We start from the raw sequence: 22,851 nt of genomic DNA, 5'->3' as shown, positions 1-22,851 counted from the left end.
CCCTCGCGCTCTTGTCCACACATTAGCACACACATACATGTCTTGATGCACATGCAAACCCGGTAAATTACGCAAACAGACGTGTAAACACACCCATGCGTGTGTGCACACTCATGTGCAGAGGGCGCTCAGGCATGTGCGCACCCACTAATGCACTCGCTGACACGGAAGCTTAAGGCCCACAGGAGCTTAAGTTCGCACTCACTCCCACTCACGCGTACACACGCCACGCTCGGATCTGAACTCACACGTAGTTCAGTTGCCCTCCCCCACCCCCAACACACACTGAAAACCCGCCTATTTGGCCCCGCGGCCCCATTTTCAAAGCGCAGGTTCCGATTTCCCGAGAGATGGCAAAGGCCCTGGCAGGAAGTTTACAGGGTTTAACGTAAACAAGTTCTGGGGGATTCTTTAATAATAATAATAGAGAATTCCGCGTGCGCAGGGCGGGAGGGGGGAGTTGGCCTAATGCCCCTGTGGGCTCGGCCTGCCGCCGCCGCGGGGGCCTCTGACACTGCGCGCCAGGCCAGGTTCCTGAGAGCAGACAGCGCGGGCTGGGAGCGCCAGCAAGGGCGGCCCTCGCGCGCCTGGCTGCCAGCCCGCAGGGGGCTCGCACGCAGACCTGCCCTTGCCACCTCAGCGCTCGGGTGCGGGCTGGGGGCGGTGGAGCCAGGAAAGGTGGTGCCGAGAGCGGAGCGCAGGACAGCGCAGGAGCCCCGGCGCAACGCGGCGCGCACAGACCCAGGTGAGTGCTGCTCTCGCACCGACTGCTGGCCGGGCCCGGCCTCTCCCTCCAGGGTTCCGAGTTGAGAAGAGGGGAGCGAGGGGTGTTTTCGCGGGTCATCGCGAAGAGCCTAGAGGCCAAGCCCCAGCGCGAGCTGGGGCGAGAGGCGTGTGCCGGGCTCGCAGCACGGCCCGCGGCGCGGCGCGTTCAAAGCCCACCCGCCTCTGGGTTTTCTCCGGACTCCTTGTCTCCCGCTAACTACCCGCCCCCACCTTCCTTGCTGGGACGCCTTCATTTTCGGAGGGAGACGCCTTGTCGCCTTCGGGGCGCCTGGCACGTCGGTGAGAGGAGCTGGGGGGCTCGCCGGCGCAGCCTGCCGGGCAGTCGCCGCCTCCTCCGCCAGATCTGCGCTCGCGGGAGAAGAGAGCCGCCTTCCCGCGCTGCCCTTCCGCTGGCCTCTCTGGGTCTCCGCGCGCAGACAGCCTGGCCCGCCTAGGGAAAGAATGAGTGTGGGACGTGACCCGTAGTGTGTGGTTGTGCATTCACGCAGGTAAACGCTCTCTGGCAGGCCCGCCACCACTTCACACAACCAGCTCAGCCTCCGCGCACACAGACACGCTCCGCACCGCCCACGGCCTCAAACACCCTTCCCAGCGACCCTCACACAGCTCAGGCGCTCCCAACCCTTGGACCAACACACAGGCCTGCCCAACGGGGAGGGCACACTTTGGTTTAAGTGCACACCTCATGCACGCCCACATGTTCTGCACTGCGCGTTCGCCCACGCATAGCCAGGCGCCACGCGCAAATAATCATAGGTACCGCCGCTGCATACCTGCGCACGCGTCCACGAACACAAGCATTCTCACATTCTCTCCCAACTTTTGTGTGTGTGTGTGTGTGTGTGTGTGGCAAATGGCAGTTGCAGATGAGGAGACCCTGGCCTCTGGAGGAAAGTTATGTTCCCAGAAAGGGGTCGCTACTGCCGACTGCCAGAGCACATCTGGCCCTTAGCAGAGGTGAGCAGAGAAGGCTGCAGAGCTCTTAAGCCAGCTAGGGGTGCAGGGCGCACGCTGCGGCTCTCTGAAAGTGGAAATAGCATCTCCCTTCCCCTCGCCCCTCCCCCACTCATGGGGCGCCTTCAAAGTGAGGGGGTCTCTAGAGCATGAAGTTGGGGAGCCCTTTCCCAGCAGACTCCTTCACTCTTGGGCCCTCTTCAGTTGGGGAAGGGAAGCAGCAGGTCCCATCTTTGGCTAACCCGGAGATCCATTTTTCCCTCCTTTCCACCCTTCTTTCTGCCCTTTCACCGGCTCTGACAGCAAACCAGACCTTACAGAACAGCCAGTCACGGAGCCCAGGGAAAGAGCCGGCCCAGTAGGCCTGGGAGTCTCAGGAAGGCCAAAGATGGAGGCTCTCCCCAACTGCTCATCTCTACTGCTGGGTGTGTGTAGAAGTGGGGGCGTGAGAGAGGAGGCGAATGAGCTCCCAGCTCTGTAATTTGGAGGGGACCCCCTGAATTCTGGGGAAAACCACAGCCGTAGCAAGAAGGGCTTTCCTTCATGCTCAGAGACTGCGTTCTCAGCTCTTACAATGTCCCTGAGAGGTCTCCCTTGATCCTACATTTTTAGGGTGGAGAAACTGAGGCTCAGCATGGACTTGGCTCTCTTATCAGCCAGCACTGAGAGGTGAACACTCTCCGTCTCCCCTCTCTACGTCCAAGGACAAAATTTCCTGGCGTTTCACTCTCCCATGTGCCTCTGTGTAGGCGGGGAGTGGAGAGAATGGGGCTTAGAAATGCCTCTGCCATCAGCACACAGCCCTGGCTTCCCAGGGCCAAGGGGACAAAGAGCCCCATTGGGGAACTGATGGTGATAAAATAGCAATTACAGCTACAAATACTAGATAATAACAGGTTCATCCACTGCTGCCCAGGCACCAGGCGCTGCTCCTCACTCGATGAACTGCCCTTGTCTGCTCCTAACCTTCCTCTTGGCTGTCAATCCTTTGAAAACTAGTCCGACCTGCCCCCGCCCCCACAAGGTGCATATTTGTGACATTCGTAGAATGATTTTGAAGGTTTCACCAAATGTCTGGAGCCCATCTGTGAACCTGTGAGGCACCAACCATGAACAAAGGACCCTGGTTAAGTGTCCCTAAGAGACTTGTTTAATATTCACCGATGCCCCTACCAAGTCAGTATAATTTCCCTCCTCATTCACAGATGGAGCTCTGCGAGGTCACTCCAGGTCCTAGGTCACCCTGCAAAGCCAGTATCCAAACCTGGCCTGATTGCAGAACCAGGGCGTTAAGTGTCCTGACCACGGGGTGAGGCTCAGCGGTGCTCAGGGCAGACGGGCCCTGCTGCCGCGAACCCCAAAGGCAGGGGAATTTGAACTCGCCCCACCATGTAAGGATGATGCATAAGCTCTTTGCACCTTAGTTTCTTTATCTGAAAAATGGAACTCATCATGGTTCCTATTTCTTGGAGTCGTACGGAGGGTTGGACAAGACCATGCAGGGAAGGCTTAGATTGTACAAACAGAAACAAAAACCCCAGGGGCTCAGCTCCAGGGATGGAGGAGAAAATGCAGACAGGGACAGAGATCGCGGGCAGCCTTTTGCTCTTGGATTAAAATCCATGAAGACCGGCCCCCTCCCACCCCAAAACAAATCTGCGCCCCATCTCTGGCCCCAGGAATCCTGAAATTGGCCGAGCAGGGTGGGGGGTGTGTAAAAACGGACACGACTGCAACGTCTCCCACTCCCCAGGCCCAAGGTATTTTTACTAGCTAATTGCTTAAGCGAAGCCGCCCGGGCCGAGAGCGCGCCGTAACCCGAGCGGGGAACCAGATCCCGCTCCGAGGGAGCCCAGGCCAGCCGCGCGGGCGGGGCAGGGGGCCGCCGACCACCCACCGCGAGGGCAGCCGCCCCGCCGGCCCCCGCCGCCCCCGCTCGGCATTAACGCCGGGCCCGCGCCCTCCTCGCCCGCCCCCGCTCCCTCCAACCCCCTGCGAGGCGAGGTTCAAACGACGCCCTAAGGTGGGGCGGCCAGCCAGGACCCGACGCGGGAGCTGGGCGGGAGGGAAGCGGCCTGTCCTCGGGGCTTCGGAAGGGAGGGAAGGAGGACCCGGCCGGGGGAAACGAAACTTCACGGTTGGCGGAGGAGCGCGGGAGGGATATTTGTGGGTGAAAGTGCAGCCCTGGGGACTCGGGGACTGTGGGGAAATATCAGACCCAGCGGGTGGATTATAAGAAGGTCTGTGTACAGATACCTGAGATACTTCTCGCACGCTCTAATTGTGCACGCGTCATGCTGCTGGCGTGCGGAGGACTGTGGCCCGCACAGCCAGCACAGGGAAGGGGAGAACCAAAGTCTCCCTTGGCAGAAGAGTGTGAGGTGGGCGTCCAGTGTGAGGGGCAGGGCACACAGAACAGTGAGAACTGTGCAAATATATCAGCCTCCGTGCGGGACATTCCAGAAGGATGTCGGTACCGTGCGGTGGTTTCACGTGTAATGAATATTTTAAGATGTGAGCAATGTAACTTGTTATGGAAGCCGAATATTTGAGTACAAAATGAGGTGCTCTCTACACAGAATATGAGGAAATGTGTGCACAGCATAATAGTGTTATGTACACAGATTCTTTCAGATGTGTGCAGGATAGCATGTTAGACACACATTACATGTTCCTCTGGGAGGTGTGCAGCAAATAACGTATTCCAGACACGGAGTATTGCAGACTCTGTGAGCATAAAACCTAGGATACATGTAGACTACGTGTGCCCTGCAATGGGTTCCATGCAGGGTGCATTTAGAGTTGTATACAGTGCAGTGCCTGAGGAAACAGAACTCCGTGGGAGACCGGTGGATGCAAAATGAATTCTGGCTACAGCACGTTGCAAGGACAGGGTCCACGTGGTGGCCAGTACTCTCTCCACCCAAGCGTCAGGCCATGTGTGTACAGTAGCGCATGGCTATGCGAAGGGAAGACTGTCCCAAGGTTTCCACGCCGCCTAACACGCAGTCATAGTAAGAAGGCAATAATGCAGTGACCACACAGCGATCGGTTTCGGAACCCTGCCTGTGCCCTGGCTAGGCGCCTCAAGGTCATCACCAGGTCACAAAATCCCACTGTAATGCTGATTCTCTTTTGATCTCAGGTGCCAGGGAAGCAAAATTACGCTCTGACTTTATTTTTGTAGCCATCGAGTGACATTTACCGGCTTTGTGGCTCTGGGAGGGGTGTGGTGGCAGCTCTTGGTGTGGTGTGGAGATGCGGGGACAGGTGTGTTGGGTTCCCAGTGGGCCTGTGAAAGGCTGTGTGCCCAGGGCACGGAGCCACCTATCTGCAGTGGGCAGAGGGAAGACGCCGGCGCAGAGACCTGCGGAACCTGCAGCAGAAGAGGCCCCAAATCCCGGGGCCTCCCAGTGTCTGGGGGCGATGGCACTATCAGGAGAGCTCCTGACCCAAGCCACACATATTAGGGGTGCTGTCTTCACTTGTGCCTACTGCTGCCTGATCAATCTCAAACCAAGGTACTCAGTCAGGAGCAAGTAGCAAGCCAGGCTCTGGGCTCCTCCACAAAATCTTCATGAAGGTACCACAAGGTGAGGAGGAGAGAAAGGTGGCACGCGCTGGTCTACCCAGCCCTGCCACACCCACTTAGCACAGATGGGACTGGGAACCCACCTGTGGGGACCATCAAGGCCAACTTTGGGGAGCAGCTGTGACGAGGGCGATCCCTGGTCCCAGGCCCTGGCAGTGAATCTCCTCTTAGCTGAACAATATAGAGACGTTCATTAGTTTGGTCATGAAAAAAAAAAGGAAAAAATAAAAGAAAAAGAAAAGAAAAAGGATAAAAAGAAAGAGAAAAGAAAATAAAAGGAAAAAAGAAAATAAAAGGAAAAAATGAAACAATAAAAGGAAAAATGTAAAAGAAAAAAGTCTGGTGCTTGTGCTGCCACAGCCCGAGCTCGCCTCTTCCACCGGCCCTTTTACCCAAATGTACGCATTTTCCATGATGTTCTTCGAGGAAATATTTGACAACATTGCAGCCCAGGAATCTCCAGCCCTCTTCCCGGTGAGATTTTCAGAAGATTTCTTGCATCTGCAGTACACGTGGCTCTCAGAAACAGAAAGCGCCTGACACAGTGAGCTTCCCGGCGCTCCCTTGCTGGACGCCCGGCCCATCTGCAGCTCTGTCTTCCCACAGGGGCAGTGCCTGAAGCATCCCGATAGATTTTTAATCTCTGCTGCCTGGACAGTTCTGCTTGGAAAGATGGTGATACTATTTTCCTTACAGCATGAATGTGTGCGTATGGGGCATGTAAGTTGGGGGGGGGGTGTTGAAGGGGCTCCCAGAATTTGTTTCTGAGCAAAGTGTCCACATTAAAGGAAACTGATGCCAAAAAGGGGCAGCAGAGAAAGACAGGGAGCGGGCCTGTGACTCAGTTGCTCTCTGTGGAATTGTAAGTCCTTCTGAGACCGGGAGGGAACAAGGCAACAAAGAGAAAAGAGACGGGAATGTGAATGGGTTTCTAAAAGACCAACCAAAAGGAAAACAAATTAAATTTCAGTGGGCAGGTGTTGTGTAGTTTCAGATTTGAAAGAGAGAGGTGCGATAGGCATGCATGCTCTCCTCACAGGGAAGAGGGAATCGGAAGCCAGGGAGACCCCTGGAAATGGGGACCATGGAAACAGAGGTGAAAGGGGAACGCGTTCAGGTTTGTTTCTTAATCAAAGGTAGCAATTTGCTCCCAGAAACCTGCTAATGTGGACACTCAACATGTGCCCATTTGTCTCCATTTACGGCTTGTAATGCCCTGTCTGTTCCCGCTTAGAGGATGTTGAAAATGATGCAAACAAGTTTTTGTTTTGTTTTATTTTGTTTTAAGGGAGAAAACAAAATCCACTCAACCAAGTGATGCCAGGCTTGGGAAGGGAGGAAGGGGCTTTACTGGCTCAAAGATGTTGCCCACAGTCCAGGGTTCCCTGAGAAAATGAAGGCGCCTCCCTCGTCTCACACCCTCCTCCAAGGCTAGTTTGGGTCCTTTTTGTCCTAGCCGGGTTGTAGTTCAGCCACTCCAGGAACCCCTTGAAGGATTTACACTTGGACGTGTGCAGACATGCACAGACCCACCGGCCTGTTTTGTTTGTTTGTTTTGCAAAATCGATTGGAGAGCCAGATCCTGTGTGCCTGGCGTGGGCAAAGGTAACACAGCCCCTGGCAAGTCAGTAAAGAAGAAAAGTTCAGGGTGGGAGCCAGGTGGGGTGCACGCAGAACAGAGGCACAGGGAGACAGGGGAACCCCTGCCCACCCCAGAGAGAGACCAAGGACATTCCCTCATCAGAATTCAGAGACATCTAGAGGCTCAGGGACAGGGGCGAGGCCCCAAGAGACATATACAAAGATTGTGGGAGAATCGGGGACTCAGCACAGTGAGGGAGGTGTGGATGGAAGGCAAAGACGTGCAGGGAGACAGCAACACACACACGTGCACAGGCACATACACACACAAACATGTGCACACACACACCTCACACAGAGAGAGCACACAAATACAGAAAACACAAATACACAGGCACACACAGAACACACAAATGCACACACAGGCACAGAGAACACACAAATGCACACACAGAGAGCACACACAGAGAGCACACAAATGCACACACAGCACACAGAGAACACACAAATGCACACACAGGCACACAGAGAACACACAAATGCACACACAGAGAGCGCACACAGAGAACACACATGCACACACAGGCACACACAGAGAACACACAAATGCACACACAGAGAGCACACAATACAAGCACACGCATACACAGATCCCATTCACATAGATGGATTTCCTTGGTTGGCTGCAGGGAAGTACCCTGAGGAAGAAGGGGGGTTTGGGGTGGCCAGAGCCCCACTCCAGAGGGCCCCATTCTCAGCTCTGAGTTTAAAACCCCGCTAGTGCAGGAAGGGTCCCAGAGGTGGAGAAGGGTTCCGTCCTGACCCTGGCACTAGCTCTGGCCTTGAGCAAATGATTTAATCTCTCAGTGCCTCAGTCCCCATCCACAGAGCTGACATGAGGACCAGGGAAGGAACACCTGAAGTGCGTCCTGCAGGGTCTGGCAGGGGTGGGGGTGGGGGGATGGGCACCGTAAACTCAAACCATGGCCGAATTGTTAAACAAACAAATATAGCCATTAGTGATTGGGAGTGTGGGTCCCACCTGGCTAAGACTCTGCTCCACTGCTGTGTGACATGGGGACATGGGCTGGTGGCTTTATCTCTCTGTGCTTGGTTTTCCTCATCTGCAAAACAAGAACAATGACAGCACCTCCTTTCTGGGTGGATGAGCTGATTAAATTCGTTAGCAATTGTTAGCTGTGGTTGTTATTGTTGGGGGTGCAGAGCCCCTTCAAGCCTGGCAGTTTAGGGTCAGGGCCAGGCATGAGCAGAAGTGGGGAGTCTAAGGTGTTGGGTGCTGGTGAATGAGCACCTTCCCCTCTGGGCTCTGGGAGGAGCCTGGGGGTCAGCCAGCGGCCTCCTTGAGCCCTTGGAGAACTCAGAATGACTTCTCAACACCAAGAAGGTGGCGCAGTCTCAGATGTAGACCCCATCCTCTCATGGCTGGGCTTGGTCCCCAGTCACCCTCTGCAGTCAACAGAGCCCCTCATTAAGGGGTCCCCACCGCATTGTAGTGGCTGCCCCAGAACTGGGTCAGAATCCCACCTCGCTGCCCCATCTGCTGTGTGACCCCTGGGCAGCTTCTTGACCTCTCTGAGCCCCCTTTCTCTTTTGCAGGATGGCAAGAATAACAGTCCCTGTGCCCTAGGGCAGCCATGAAGACTAAATGGAAAGATAATGCTGTTATAATTAGAGAACCGCTGAGCACCCGCAGTGTGCAACCACTGTGCTGAGGCATTGCTGTTATTTGCGCAGTTGCTGTTCTGAAGCCCGTTTCACAGACAGCAAAGCAAGGTGCAGCACAGAGGCAAACAGTAAGGGCCCAATAAATGCTGGATCAATTTTAAGGCACTTCCCTCCCTTCTCCCAAAGTCGACAGTGCAGACCCCTGTGGCATCTGGACTCTGGGCTGCCATTGGCAAGCCCAGGAAAAGCACGGGGTTGGCGGGGAGGCTGGAAGCGGGGAGGGGAAATGTCCTCATCTGCTTGGAGGCTCTGGCAAAGTTAAGGCAGGTTTGAAAGCCCTTGCATCCCCCTTCCCCAGCTTCCCACAACACCTAATAACAAAATAACAGCTTCTAGCCTGGGGTCCTGCCTGGGACCACCTCCCCGGGGAAAGCAGGGGAAATCTGAGGCCTCCTGGGGAGGCCCCACCAGCTCCCACCCCCACTTCCCAGCCTTCAGCCCCCTACAGTCCAGTTTCTGAGAAATGACAGGGAGGGTGAGGGGTGGGGGTTTGTCCTGAACATCCCCTCAACGTCAGCACTGTCTGTTGCTCTTTTGCTGCGGGGTTGGGGGAGGCGCTCATTCGCCCTTTGTCCCTCCCTGGGTGTTCAGGGAGAATCCTTATTGAAGGCTCTTTTCAAGTCAAGGAATTGGAGCAGGAGGACTTTGAGCAAAGCGGGGCCCTTAGAGCCGCTTGGACTTAGCTCCTTGGAGGTCAGAGGGGCCCCTGTCCCCCATTCTGCAAAGCAGACCTCCCAGGAGAATTCCTTGGGAGTAGGGGCCCCTGACTGGCCCAGGCACTGTCTCTACCTGGGGTGTCATAGAGACTGCTCCTCTGCTCCTCAGCCTAAGGGTTGGAGCGCTCCTAGCAATGTAAATAACAAGCGCGTTATCCCCGTCTTAACGATGATTATTTTTGCCTCTCACTCAGTGCTCACCTTGTTACCAGCCAGCAAGCTTTCTACCCTCTAGAATTTAAAAATCAAATGGAGGCGAAAACATAAAGTAACCACTCAAACTTTCTAGTCCTTTTATTTTGAAACGTATTTTCTCAATGTTTGCAATACACCAAATCTTTAACCAATTTGATCACACAGAGATCCTAGCGCCTATTCGTTTTTAAAAGTAATTTCTGTGGTTCACTTGGTTTTCATATTTGCACTGCATTTCTCTACCCCACTGCCAATTAATTTTCATCCTGGGGATTTTTTCCTAATAGTTAGCAATTAATTACCTGCAAAAATTCTATCCCTGACATGGGTAGATGTATAAGACCCGCTATTTAAAAAAACATAAACCTCAAAATATTTTAAATATTTTGTTATATACCCACGGTCAGCATTGATCGTTTTATCTGGCCTCTCCTCCCACCTCCCTTAGGGTTTGAAAACCACTTCGTTCCCACTGGCGGCTGCAGGCGAAGCTTTCTCTCAGTGGGGTCATTGTTTTTTTCCCCAAAATTGAGCTGAGATCCATTTAATGCACCATGAAAACTAACTTAATTAGGAATCAAATTCACTCTTTTGTGGGACCAGCGGTAAGCGTCCAACACTCCCTCCGCTGCCGCCCCCACATTTTTCTGCGTTTTTTGCTAAGCCGCCTCTGCTGAAGTCCGTGACTGCAGGGCAGCCGCCCCTCCACCGCTGCCCACCTGCCCCTGACTTCTCTCTCTCTCTCTCTCTCTCTCTCCTTTTTAAGCAGCCGAGGCGCACTCTGGTTTTGCAAGTCTGACATTCTTTACGTCGCCTTCCCGGAAAAATTTGTCCAGGGCTGGCGTTCGGCCGAGGCGGTGCATCTGACGTCCGGGAGAAGCAGAGCGCGTTTCTTTTGGCGTGGACCTGGGACCCCCGCGGGTTCCAGGGGCGGCACGCCTTGGGGTCGGCATTGGGACCTGGCTGCGAGGCAGCTCGGCGGCCATCAAGGCGCCGGCGGCGGCGGCGGGAGGGTGCCAGGCAGCCCCGGCTGGTAACTGCTGTTCTAGCTCTGCAACCGAGCGCTCCTTTCCACCGCGGTTTGGGCTAATGATGGGTCCTGCCGGCGTGAACGCCGTGTTTATTATACCTTCACCAGCCCAGGGGAGGGGTGCGCGCCTGAGCGCGCGGGGTCCAGGAACGCCAGAGCTGCAACGCCGAAAACTTTTCAGGCTGGGAAAAGGTCTTGGGGCCCCCTCATACACGGCTTTTTCGCACTCGCTTGGCCTTGACTTGGTCAAGGGCGGATTCGGCCTGCTTTCAGGCTGGGGGGCCTCGGGGCACCGGGGTGCACCTGGGGCCCGCCCCCTTGGGGAGGCACCTTCTGGAAACCCAGGCCCCGCGCGTCTCCCGCCGGGACTGCCCCTTGGGCGGTGGTAAAACTGCCCAGGCCCCGGGTATCATGATCATACTCAAACCCCAACCCCTGCCCGCCCCAGCCAGTCGGGGAGAGGGTTGGGAGTGGGAGGCCTCTGCGCTGTTCTCTGGATGCAACTGAGATTGCCGCTAGAGGGTGACGCCTGGGTCGGAATCCGAGGTAGACGAATCTGGGGTGCTGGAACCGTGCTTTTCCCCGGAAAACCCAAGAAATGCACTTACAGTGCGAGATTGGTTGGGCCGTGTCTATAGGGGCAACGGGAAATAGCGAATACTGCGGATTATGTGCAGATCGAAGGTCCATTGCTTGCACATTTCTACCTACGATTTGGGGCCTGAATCATCCAGGAAATCGGCTTTGTACTCCACCTGTCTGTGCCAGTGTAGACGGAGTCTGGGGCCGGGGCCAGCTGATTTTCCATTGCAGTCCCCAAAACCCTCCCAATTTTTAAAATTTGGTCGGGTGCGGGCCGAAATTGGGGTACAGGCGGTGCGGGGGTGGGCGGGTGGGGGGCGCGCAGATGTGAGACTCCCGGGTTACTGTAGTAAGCTCTATTTGGGGCGGGGCGCGCCAGCGGAGACCCTGCGCGGCGGGAGGGACATGTGCACAGGCGCGTGGGGGTGGGGTGGTTGTGAACCAGGGAACGCAGACCCCCGAGAACCGCCAGATAGTCGCTGCGTCCACTTAACCCGGCGGCAGAGCCCTCCGCATGATTGCTCTTCCTCCACCAAAAGCCCACCCCAGCAAGCGTGGGCCTCCAACCCCAGGCCGGAGGTCCCAGGCTGCGTCTCACCTCCCGCCCCCTTCCCCCGTCCCCGCCTTGCGTCCGGCTTAACGAAGACCGCTCGGGTTCCAACTCAATTAGCTCGCTGCAGAGGCCGCCGCCGGCGTCGAGCTCCTGCAGCAATTAGGGGCGCGCCGGCTGGGGCCGGGGGCGGGGGCGGGGCGGGCAGGTAAAGACGGAACCAATTTGCCTAAAGGGTTTATCAACAAGTGGCTTAACTAGGAATTTGCGTTGACAACTCAGCACCTCCGTCGGGGCTCCGGCGGCGGCGGAGGGCCGAGATGACAGGCTGAATGGAGGGGCGGGGGCGGGGGGGCGTCCTGGGAGCCGGGAAGCCCGAGGCTTCAGAGCCACCCGAAGCCACCTCGGCCGAGCCCCGCGCGCGGCGTGTGCCGAGTGGACCGGAGCACCCGGGGCGCGTTGCCGGGACTCGGGGCTCGGCAGGCGGGCGAGCACGGGCCGGTGGGCGCTGGACTGTCTTTCCCGACGAAGTAGGTGGCCGTGTATATTTTTGTTCAAGTGGTGTTTATGTTAATGAAAAAAGGATGGAATTACAAACAGCCAGCCGATCGCGCCGCGGCCGCCGGAGACTCGCCGCGCTCTCGTCCCAGGCCCAATCAAAGGGAGCGCGCTCTGGGCCGCTCTGGGACCTCCAGCAGAAACCTTCTCCCCCCCGCCCCCAACTGGGTGAAATTGTCCTGCCCGCCTCTCTAACTTTCTCCAAATCGAGAACCCTCTGTTTGCAATCAGCCCCCTCACCTCGTTCCCCCCACCAACCCTCGGTAGCGCAATCAGGTTTGTGGATAAGAAAAACCCTAATTTAAGTCCCGCAGCCCTTTTTTTTTTGAGGAGCACTCGGATAACGCTTCCGGGACACTCGGATGCGGCTAGAACTCAGTCTCCCTTATCCCCTTCACCGCTCTCTCTGCTCCTTTTCATTTTCGTTTTTTTCTTTGTTTTTAATAATATAATTAGCCCGGATTTTGACATTATTTCCTGGCCAGCTGCCTTCTTTTTTTTTTTTTTTTTCTGGGGCTAAGCAATTAGATTTTCTAAAGGCCTCATCAAGTCCTTCCATCCCGAGAGAACTTTTTTTCCTCGCCCCCTTTTCCGGAACCCACTGCCGTCTTTTCCTCCGTGGATAGGCAAGGACCCTGGCGGTGCTGCCCTCCTTTGCTTTGGTTGGAGGACAACCGCCAGCAGGAGAGACAGCCCGACTTGCAGCAGCGGGAGAGAGACTGACCCACGCGGCTGAGTGACCTGGGCCGTGGCTGTGGCCCTGGGACAGGGTCGGTGTTTCCTGGGTCAGGGCAGCCAGGCTGATGCGGGCACCACGCCTTTGGGCGACCACAGCCCGGCGCTTCCAGATCCGGTCCACTTATCAGACACCGCATAGCTGCGTCTCCACAGACAAGGTGAAACGGAGACTCGGCGGGTGTCTAGCCCAGTGGAACTTTCAGAACCGTGTCTAATCTTTTCCTAGAGGAACTTTGACTGGGGAGATTTGGGTTGTCCGCCCTATTTTCTCTGGTGGTCGCCATAGTCTGCTTGTGTAGATGCTGTTCCCTCCCTTTCTGGCCAGTTCAGCCTGGGTGTGGGTTCATTGGACCCCCGCCCGCCTGCAGGTGGAAGGCAGGGCCCAGAGAACACCCGGCCTGGGTTTTCCACCTGGAGAGATGGACCTCCTGGCACCTCTGGGGCGCCATCCCCCAAGCCCTGTTCTGAATCTCTGCTTTCCCCGTTACTACAAAGAAGACCGACACTGCTTCAAACACGCTTTGAAGGCCGTGCTCACCAGCCTGGTAATCAGATTAGCACCCCGGCGGTAAAGAAGTCAGTCGATCCCAGGAAACAACACTTCACAAGGAAGAGGAGACATCGAGAGATAGATAATTAATGGACCAAATTAAAGTTTTGCTTGTAAACTTTCTCCCCCATGGAAGGAGAGTTGTTCTGAGGGTGGTTCCTTCCAACTCCTCCAAAGTTGACGTAGCGATAATGCTCACAGCATAGGGAGTGAGTTACTTGGGGATGAGGCATTTCTTTGAGGACTTTGTCCCACTTTCTCTCCTCTGCCACCTCAGAGGAGAGCAGCAGACCCCTTGATTGGGGGCTGGGAGGTTGCTGCCCCCCATCAAGGGTCAGCCTGGGGGCTGCTTCCAGGGCCTTGGGTAACGGAGTGGGTCAAGCATGAGGAAGGCGAAAGGCTGTGTTTTTATCTCCAGATCAAAGGATATTGAAGTGGAAGGTGCAAACTAGGTGTGTAGGTGCATTTTTGAGAATAGCAGCATCATAGTTTCCACCGGATACAGCAAGTCCCTAACACATCTCCCTCCCAAATAAAAACGACCAAGACAGAATAAAGTGCGCCTAAGTCACAGTTATCGGGCACCTCGTTCTTTCAGCGAACTATGATTTGTCAAACCGGTGCGCACCGCTGACACTCCCTTGACGGGTTGTGTAGCCTTGACGTTGAGCAGCCGAGGGAAAAATCTGAGAACAGACAGGGGCGGGGGCGCGAAAGGCCCGCGCTGCCACAGGCCTGAATCCGCCCCTCTTCTTCGGGCCGTGGAGGTCACAGGCTCCGGCTGGCCTGTGTTTTCCGAACAGAAGCTGTGGAGTTGCACACCCAGGGGTGGGAGGCCGGGTGCAATTGCTCCGCGGAGCCCCTCCTGCTGGGCCAGCCGCCCTGCTCAGCTGTGCGCTGCAATTTGTCCGCCAGCGCGGGTTCCATTCTCTGAATAACCTTCAGCAGGTGCCGGGGCTGGGCCTCATCCCCGCTCACTCCGCGCCCTCGGCGGAGGGATAGACACAGGAACGCTTCACACCGATGTTTAATCTCTCGTGATGGGTGGCGAGGCATGCGCCCAGGTAGCCAGCCTTGCGCTGGCTCACAGGGGTAGGGTTGGCCTTTTCTCCCGGTGCTTTGAAAGGAAGGGCGGCAAGCTAAAGAGGGAGCGAGATAGAAAGGGCCGCTCCCCAGGGGTAGGGGGCTCCCTAATGCGGCCACACCGGGGTGTTCCAGGGGCAGCCCTGGCCAAAGACTGCACCCGGCTGCTCTAGGGCGCCTGCGCCCTCGCGCGTCTCAGCGCCCCGGACGCTGCGGGAGCCGCTTTCTCCACCCGCGCCACTTTCTCTGGGGCTGGCAAATGCCAGATGCTGAGCCCTGAACTCGCCTGCGAGCTGGTAGGGCCCCTTCTGCGCGTCCCAGCCATTTATTCCATCCTGCAATTAAACCCGAGGTCAAATATCTCCTTAACGACGCTATCAGGCCAGTGGCTCATTATGGCGTATATTTAGCCATAAAATATGGGTTGTAGTGAGGAGGAGATGAAAATTATTGTGTTCTGGGAATGAATCCTTTTAGCAGAAACCAGAGCTGTTATTTACCACGGAGAGCTAAGTACAGGCTCAGTCTTCTAAGCGACCCCAGCAGGATCAGCTGCTCCTCCAGGCCCTTTCCGGCTGTGCCTGCGCCCCCGCCACAGGCCTGGCACCGGCGCGCTGCCTCCGCGCCGCTTGGTGCATCCCAGAAGGAGCCGCTCTGGTCGCGGGGGAACAACATCCTTGTGGATTAGGGCGCTTATGGATGGTGTTCTGTCTCAGTTCCCAAATTCAGAGCTCCCTGCAGCCCACTCGCCTGGTCTGTAGTGGGAAAGCCTTTGGCAGGATCGTAAGACGGTGGTGTGCTAGCCCTGGCTTGCTGTGGAACTATGCGGAGCTTGGTAGAGTCGGTATATCTGGCTTCTAGGGAGGCTCTACTTCTGGCTGCCATGGGTAGGTTAGTTAACCTCTCTTGACTTCAGTGACCTCATGTGTAAAATGGGGGAAAGGCCATGCCTTCTCCTGGAAAGCTTAGGAGAATTTAATCCGACGTTAATGTGAAGCCTGTATAGCCCAGTGACCAAAGGACAAATCACGAGGAAGTGCATAAAAATAAGTCTTTGGGCTGCTGATATGAATGCATGAATGAAACCACTCATGTAAGGGGCTGTGAGTGATTTGGAGTCTAGGATCGGACAGCCTTAGGTTTGGGTGGGGCCCAGACCATCACCAGCGGTGCCCACCAGCTAGGGTAACTTTTTTCCCTTGCGCAGGATCCCCACCTGCCTGCAGGGTTGGACAGTCGCAGCTTTGGTGGGTGGGGGGGCAGACCATCACCCCGGGCAGTACCTGCCCTGGCAGCCTGTTCAGAGTTGCCGTGGTTTGCTGAGATCATGTTCTCTGGTGATCAGCAGTGCTCGCCATAAGGGGAGTTGCTCACACATGATCCTGTTCCCTGCTGCCCGTCCTCCCAACCCCCGCCAACATCCTGGATGTCCAGGTGGCCCCAGTTGGAACCAGAAGCCTCCAGACACACCAACAATGCTCAGCTTCATCCTGGCAGTGCCGGGGAGATGGAAATTGTGTGGACAGGGACATCCCCAGATTTAGCTTCTCAGGAAGTGGCCGGGTGACCCACAAGCTACAAATATTTGGGCAAACCAGATGAGGGAGTCCCCAATCTAAATGTTTGCCCAAGGCCTCCAAGGGGGCAGATTAATTATAAGGTTAATGGGCCCCCCAGGCAGGGCAGTTGTGTCCTAGAGGAAAGTGGCCATGTCCCCCACCCCCACTGGCCAAGGCCCAACTTTCTTGGCTTCCAAGCTGAGCAAGACACCAGACCTTCCATCCCTTCCCTATGTATGTCCTGCTTAGAGATTCTGGGAGCTCCTGCCAGATAGATGCAGGCTGTGCTGGGACAAGAACAGAGTCTGCAGACACATCCTGTGGACACACACAAACACACAGACACACACACCCAACAAGTCCCCTGACACTATCTTCTTAGGGCAGCCTCCTCATATCCACCGGAATACAGAGTCAGCAGCAAGTCCTGGGCAGCTTTCTGAATTTCAGTCCTGGCAAGGAGAGGGATGCCCATGGCCCTTCCTGGAGTTTCCTGCCGCTCTGAGAGGGAGGCACTGGGTGGCAGTGCTGTGCGACCGTGGCCACGTCCTGCTCCATCTCTGGCCCTCTGTTTCTTCTTCTGGGAAATGGGGATTCTTTGTTAACCCTCTGGAGACCAGGTCTTCTGCCTATAGCATTTGATGGTGCTATCCTTTTTAGTTTAATCATTTTGTCTCTGCAGTGTCACCTTCATCACCACCACTGTCACCTTGATGAAGCACACACCAGTTGCTTCACAAGCATTTAATCATCACACCTCTCCAAGGCAGGTGGTATTATCCCCATTTTCCAAGTGAGGGAATTGAGGTTCAGAGAGGTTGAGTAACTACCCAGGGACACACAGCTAGTGAGTGATGCCACACGTGTTACCTCTCTGCATCATTTGTGCTCATTGATAGGTGATTAGGGATCTGTGTGGGATTTGTTCTAGTGACCCTGGCACCCATGGCTAGGGCAGGGGTTCAGGGGAAATGCAACAAGTTTAATTATGTAGATCCACCATTTAACTTAGAGTTTCTATTAAACAATGCTGCAAGATGTAACATTTCTTTGGGTTGCATCCTTTATTCCCCGGGAACTCCAAGGAGGGAAGATAGGCTGCAGGCAGCCAAGGGCTGGACAGACTGCTGGGTGGCTCCACTCATCTTCCTTACACTCAGGTGCGTCTAAAAGCTCCAGCTCAGACCAAGAGGGGGCCATGTCCGAAACAGGCATCACTGCCTGGAACTGGCTTCCTTGCTACTGTTCAGGTTGTTTTGTGGCTGGGAGGGTCCCCCATCTGAGATGACAAATGTGACATATACTCTTGGAAGTACATGATCTATTAGTCACAGCAAGAGAATCTGCCATGCAAAGCCTTTATTTCATTGGAAGCTTGTTTACTGTCCGGCGAGCTGGCTGCTCTGACGAGAAGCCACAAGTACAATACCCCGATTGTGTCCTTCAGGACCTCAAAATTGCAGTTCTTACACAAACTCAGTTCTTGCTGTGAGAAAGGTTTTCTCTGTGCTTCTTCGCCTCCAAAAGTGAGATTGAATGCTTTCCTTGTGTCAGGCTTAATCAAGCAGTGGAGGCAATAACGGAAGATGCAGGAGGATTAGGCTCGCTCAGGCAATCTTTTCCCTTTGGGGATCGTACTTGGGCTTGTTCTTTGGATTTAACACAGACGCTTACAGCTGACCTACAGAGAGACAGACACTGGGCATGGCCAGCCAGCATCTGGCCACGGGGAACCCTTGCTCAGTTTCCAAGGCAGTGCCCGATGTTTATGAGGCACTCCCTGCGTGCCAGGCACCACGCAGAGTGCTGAGTCTATGATCTCACTCAATCCCCGAAGCGGTATAATGAAGGATGCTTCAGATGTGGACATGGAGGGAAGCAGAGGTTCTGACTCACCCAAGGGCACACATTAGTGAGTGGTGGAACCAGGTCTCACACAGGCATTTGGTTCCAGAGCCCAAGTTTGCAGGGCACCTGGCATGTGCTCATTGCCACCACTGACATTGAACATGAGATGCGGGGCACGTGTGCAGGATGAAGGAGCATCAACAGTAGTGCAGGGGATTGAGGCCTGGACTGGGCAGTGTTAAATGAAATCATTAAATTTATATACATCACATTTGTGGTAAGCAGCTGACTGCAAAGCACCCTAGAATCACTCTTGAAGTTCTAACAATTGCTTTCCAAACAAAAGAAAGGACGGGCGTGTCTGTTTGTATGTGTGTTTTAGGGCTTGTGACTCATCTGGAGCATCTGTTCCTCATAAGAGCACTTTTCCAAACAGGATTTGTGAAGAGGTGACCCAAATTTCAAGACAATGTTGGATGCAAACGGATTTGCCAGCAATTGCATCACTGTCAAAACCAGCTCTGCCCGTGTCTTCCGAAGATACCAAGTGAAATACGTGTAGATGGGATTTACATCTGAAAAACCAAGGCAAGAGGCCATGGGAAGGGACGGAGGTGGAACAGGACTGGACAGGAGCTGATAAATGGTTGTTGCTGAGTACTGGGCAGATAGGGGTTGGTTATCCTATTTTCTTTACTTTCATATATTTTATTTTTTCTGTAATAAAACAAATTAAAATCACCTGTCATGACCTCACAGGGGCCAGTGTGGGTTGTGGCATGAGGCAGCAAGCTCTGCAGAGTTCCTTGGTCAAAAGGATTAATTACAAAAGAACTCCACGAGCACCGAGAAGAAGAGAAGGGAATCCTGGGCATTTAAAGCCACAAAGAAACTTGATATGGTCTTGTCTCTTTCTCTCAACTGACAGTGAGAAACTGAAGACCAGAGAGGGTGAGTGGCTTACCCAATTTGGCACAACTGACCCCAACCTAGCCCTCCATGAGGACTGAGCGCATGAGAGATCCTGAGCCACAGCCACCCAGCCCTGTTCCTCTCGAATTTCTGACCTACAGGAACTGCAAGAAGTAATGAAAGACTGCTGTTTAAAGCCACTGCATTTTGGCATGATTTGTTATGCAGTCATAGATAACCAGAAAACATCGGATTTACATTTTAAGGTAAACTTTTTATTGAAACATCACATACACACAGAGACGTCCACAAATTGGCTCGATGAGCTTTCTCAAAGGAAACACATTCTCTGAGCAGTGTGCACATCCAGACACATCATCTCCATCCTCCAGAAGCCCCCTCCTGTTACCGCCACTCACAGGTCACCCGTCTCCTGACTTGCAGCCACAGAGATAGTCCTGCCTAATTCTGAACATGGTACAAACGGAATCATACAGAATGGGCTTGGCTTCTTTCACTCTGGGCTGTGTTTATGAGCATCAGCCAGATTGCTGCATGGAAGCCATCGTTTGTTCATTTTTACCACCATAGAGTATTCTACTGTTAATGAGACACCGGCTATTTATTCCTTCTACTGTTGAGGGACACATAGTTATTTCCAGCTGGAGACTGGTATATGTCCCTTGGCTACCTTCTGCATGCATTTCTGTTGGAGATTGTTTCAGGTATCTCTTAACGTATAACAGACCACCCTCAAATTGAGTCCTTGAAACAATTACCATTTTCTTCTTTCTCAGGATTTGGTGCATGGGATGGGCTCAGTTGGGCAGTTCTTCTGTTCCATGTGATGATACTGGGGCTGCAGTCATTCAGAGGCTCAACTGGGCTGAACGTGCAAGGTTTCTTGCTCACGTGGCCATCAGTGGTGCTGGCTGCTGTTGGGAGCTCCACTGGACTTCTGTCCAGAGCTCCTCAGCTCACCTCTCTGTATCCTTGCCCTGTGGCTCAGGCTTCTAACAATACAGAGGCTGGATTCCAAGAGGAGGGAATTAGAAGCATTCAGCCTTCTTAAGACCAGGAGTCAGATGTCCCAGACTGTCACTGTATTGACCGGAGCATTTACAGGTCAGCCCAGTAATTTTTCTATCTTGGGCAGGAATGGGTGGCATATGCTGGGGGTAGGGGTAGCATTGTTGGGGATCATCTTTGGAGCTGTGTGCTAAGGAGTAAATTGCTGGGCTGCTTTCTACCTGAGGAAGTCCACTATGCTTGCTTTTGGAGAGTGGATTGTGTGCTCAGAGTCCACAAGGATTTAAGAATCCAAGCCCTGCTGCCCTTGCCTCAGCCTGTGCATTAGGGCCTGGTGGTGAGAGCACTGAGCCATTGTGAATCAAGGCCCCTCCCTCGACCTGCATACTAACAGGCCAGAAGAGCTTGTTTGATTTTGGTCCTAGGCTCCTGCCTGTGGGTTGGATTCCAGGTGCACTCTCTCCTCCACAAACCAGACAGTGGCAGGTACATCCCCTCAATGGAAATTGCCCACACTTCACCCTAAAGACAGATCCTGCTGTTCAGCAACAATGTGAGTGGCCCACACATTTGTCCAGCATGAAACCGTTTGCAGATTCCTTTCCAGTACACAGTCCCGTCAGCCGGTCACATCACGATGCCAGCTCCTCGAAGCACCTTTTGGTTTGCAGTTGTGTAGCTTAGAAGTAGGAGCCTGCATGGCTTCAGGAATTCACAGAAGGAACACACTTTGTGCTTGGAGAAGTTAATTATAGGAATATCCTGCAACCTGCTGCTCTGAGCCTGTGCACCTGGGGTGTTTCCCTGGAGGTCCTGTGTATGAGGATACTCATCAGCATGGGGTTTGGGAAGCTAGAACTGGAGACAACCTAGGTGGTCCTCTCCAGGGGAGTAGGTAAGAGCCCTACAGCAGTGAAAAGCATTGAAGGAAAAGTGTGTTCAGCAGTGCTCTTAATCTCATCAGAGCAACCTGAACACATTCTAAACACAGGGCATTTAGAACTAGGGTAGAGGCACTAGAGCACCATAGATACAAACTCAGATTCTGAAGGTAAATGCCCAGGTTCAAATCCAAGCCCCCTCGCCAAGTGACCACGACTCCCCCGAGTCACCTGACCTCTGTGTTTACATCCTCAAAGTTAAGTAGTCAGGAAAGGGGGCTTGGGGCTTGCCACATGGATGGTTGCCACTCTCCTTTGCAAAGTGTAGTCCCCAAAAACAGGTGGAAGAGGGAAGGGTCCAATTAGAAGGCCGAGTACCAGCTGCCGTGAATATGCCAGAGCTGCTGGCTAGTGATAAATAACTGAAACCCAGGGGGACAGCAGAGCTATGGTGACCATACATTCTAGGAAAGAAAAGATGCCTGTTGTCCTGGCTTTTTATCCAGCTTAGACAAAGAAGGACAAAGAAAATAATTTAGAAAATGGTAGAGATGGGCACAGAGAAAGGGCACTGAGGGAGGCACAAACAGAAGGCCAAGTGATGGTGGAGGCAGACATTGGAGAAATGCCTTTGCCAGCCGGGGAATGCCAAGGATGCTGGCAACCCTGGGAGTGGGAAGAACCTGGAACACGCCCTCCCTCAGAGTCTCCAGAAGGAACTGGCCCTTCATCACCTTTCGGACTTCTGGCCTCCAGAACTGGGCAAGAAAATGTTTCTGCTGTTGGAGGCCATCCAGCTGGTGGTCATTTGTTATGGTTGCCACAGAAAACGAATATAGATTTAGACATCTAATTTGCATATATAGATGTGCATGTGTATTTGTTAAATAAAAGATAAAGCATGATAACTCAATGGACAACGTTACAACTCATTAAATTGTGTTGGTTAAAAAAAATGATAGATATCACCCACACATTTTTATGTGCTGGCAAAGAGAAAAATCCAAGACTACATAGGGTTCCTCTTATTTTAATTATTTTATTCTTTTAAACAACAAACAATGTGGCTAAAGCAAACAAATTATTTTTTCATGAAACAAACAGAAAGGGTTCAATGCACTTAAATGATCAACCATCCCCACCAGCGTGGAAACAGGGCTGGGCTTGCAGACAGTGACGTGTGTGGTGTGCATCTGTGGGGTTTGGGGTTTTGCTTACTTTGAGGGATGGGAATAGAAGCCTTTCCGAGAAATGCACACCCGGGAGCGAGTTCCTGGGCCACAGTGCTGGCTCCCTGCTTACTGGCTCATGGTGCAATCTGGGTTTGGGGGCAGCTTTGCTACAGGCAGGAGCCTCGACCCTTCAGAAAAGGATTCCACTCCTGAGACCCCATCTGTCCCTGAGTCTCAGGACACACCAACCAGAAACTGCAACCCTTCTGTGTCAAGCAAACAGCACTCATGCCTTTGAAATTCCCCAGTGTTCCCAGCACACCTGCAGCATTTGGGAACATTGTTCTCAGTATTCTCTGTGCTCATCTACTTGTATGCCAGACTATTATCATCATCCTCATTCTACAGGGGAAACTGAGGCACAGAGAGGTTAAAGTCGCTTTCCCACTGTAGGACAACAGGACTAGAACCCCAGAGCTCCACCATCCAGCCGAAGGAGGAAGGGGGCTTAGCTGCGTGGAAAGGGGGCGCCCCACGGAACTCACCCTTGGCTTCACCTTCACCTGTCATTGGCTGGCTCCGTTTCCCCTTTCTATCTTCCTGGGTCTCAGTTCAAGGGCCACCTCCTCAGAGGGGCCATCCCCACACCAGGGCACCCTCCCCCAACTCACTCCTCCCTAGTTTGCTCTCTGCGTGGTACCTTACTTGTCACTGTCTGAAGTTATCCTGCTTTTGTCAGGGTCCCGCGGGCAGGGAATATTCTCTCTTGTTCCTGGAGGTCGTTGCCTC

General features: G+C 53.9%; 1 long non-coding RNA gene across 1 annotated transcript; it reads left to right on the top strand.

Moving 5' to 3' along the window:
* The first annotated feature begins 532 nt into the window (after positions 1–532).
* Positions 533–21,846, top strand: LOC129527397 (uncharacterized). Its single transcript, XR_008672345.2, has 2 exons — positions 533–745; positions 18,505–21,846. It is a non-coding gene; the product is annotated as an uncharacterized lncRNA (long non-coding RNA).
* The last annotated feature ends 1,005 nt before the right edge of the window (positions 21,847–22,851 follow it).

The sequence above is a fragment of the Gorilla gorilla genome, chromosome 18 (assembly GCF_029281585.2).
Source record: "Gorilla gorilla gorilla isolate KB3781 chromosome 18, NHGRI_mGorGor1-v2.1_pri, whole genome shotgun sequence".
In the NCBI taxonomy this organism is placed as follows: Eukaryota; Metazoa; Chordata; class Mammalia; order Primates; family Hominidae; genus Gorilla; species Gorilla gorilla.
Note: the sequence above shows the minus strand (reverse complement) of the source record. Positions and strands in the feature narration are given on the sequence as shown.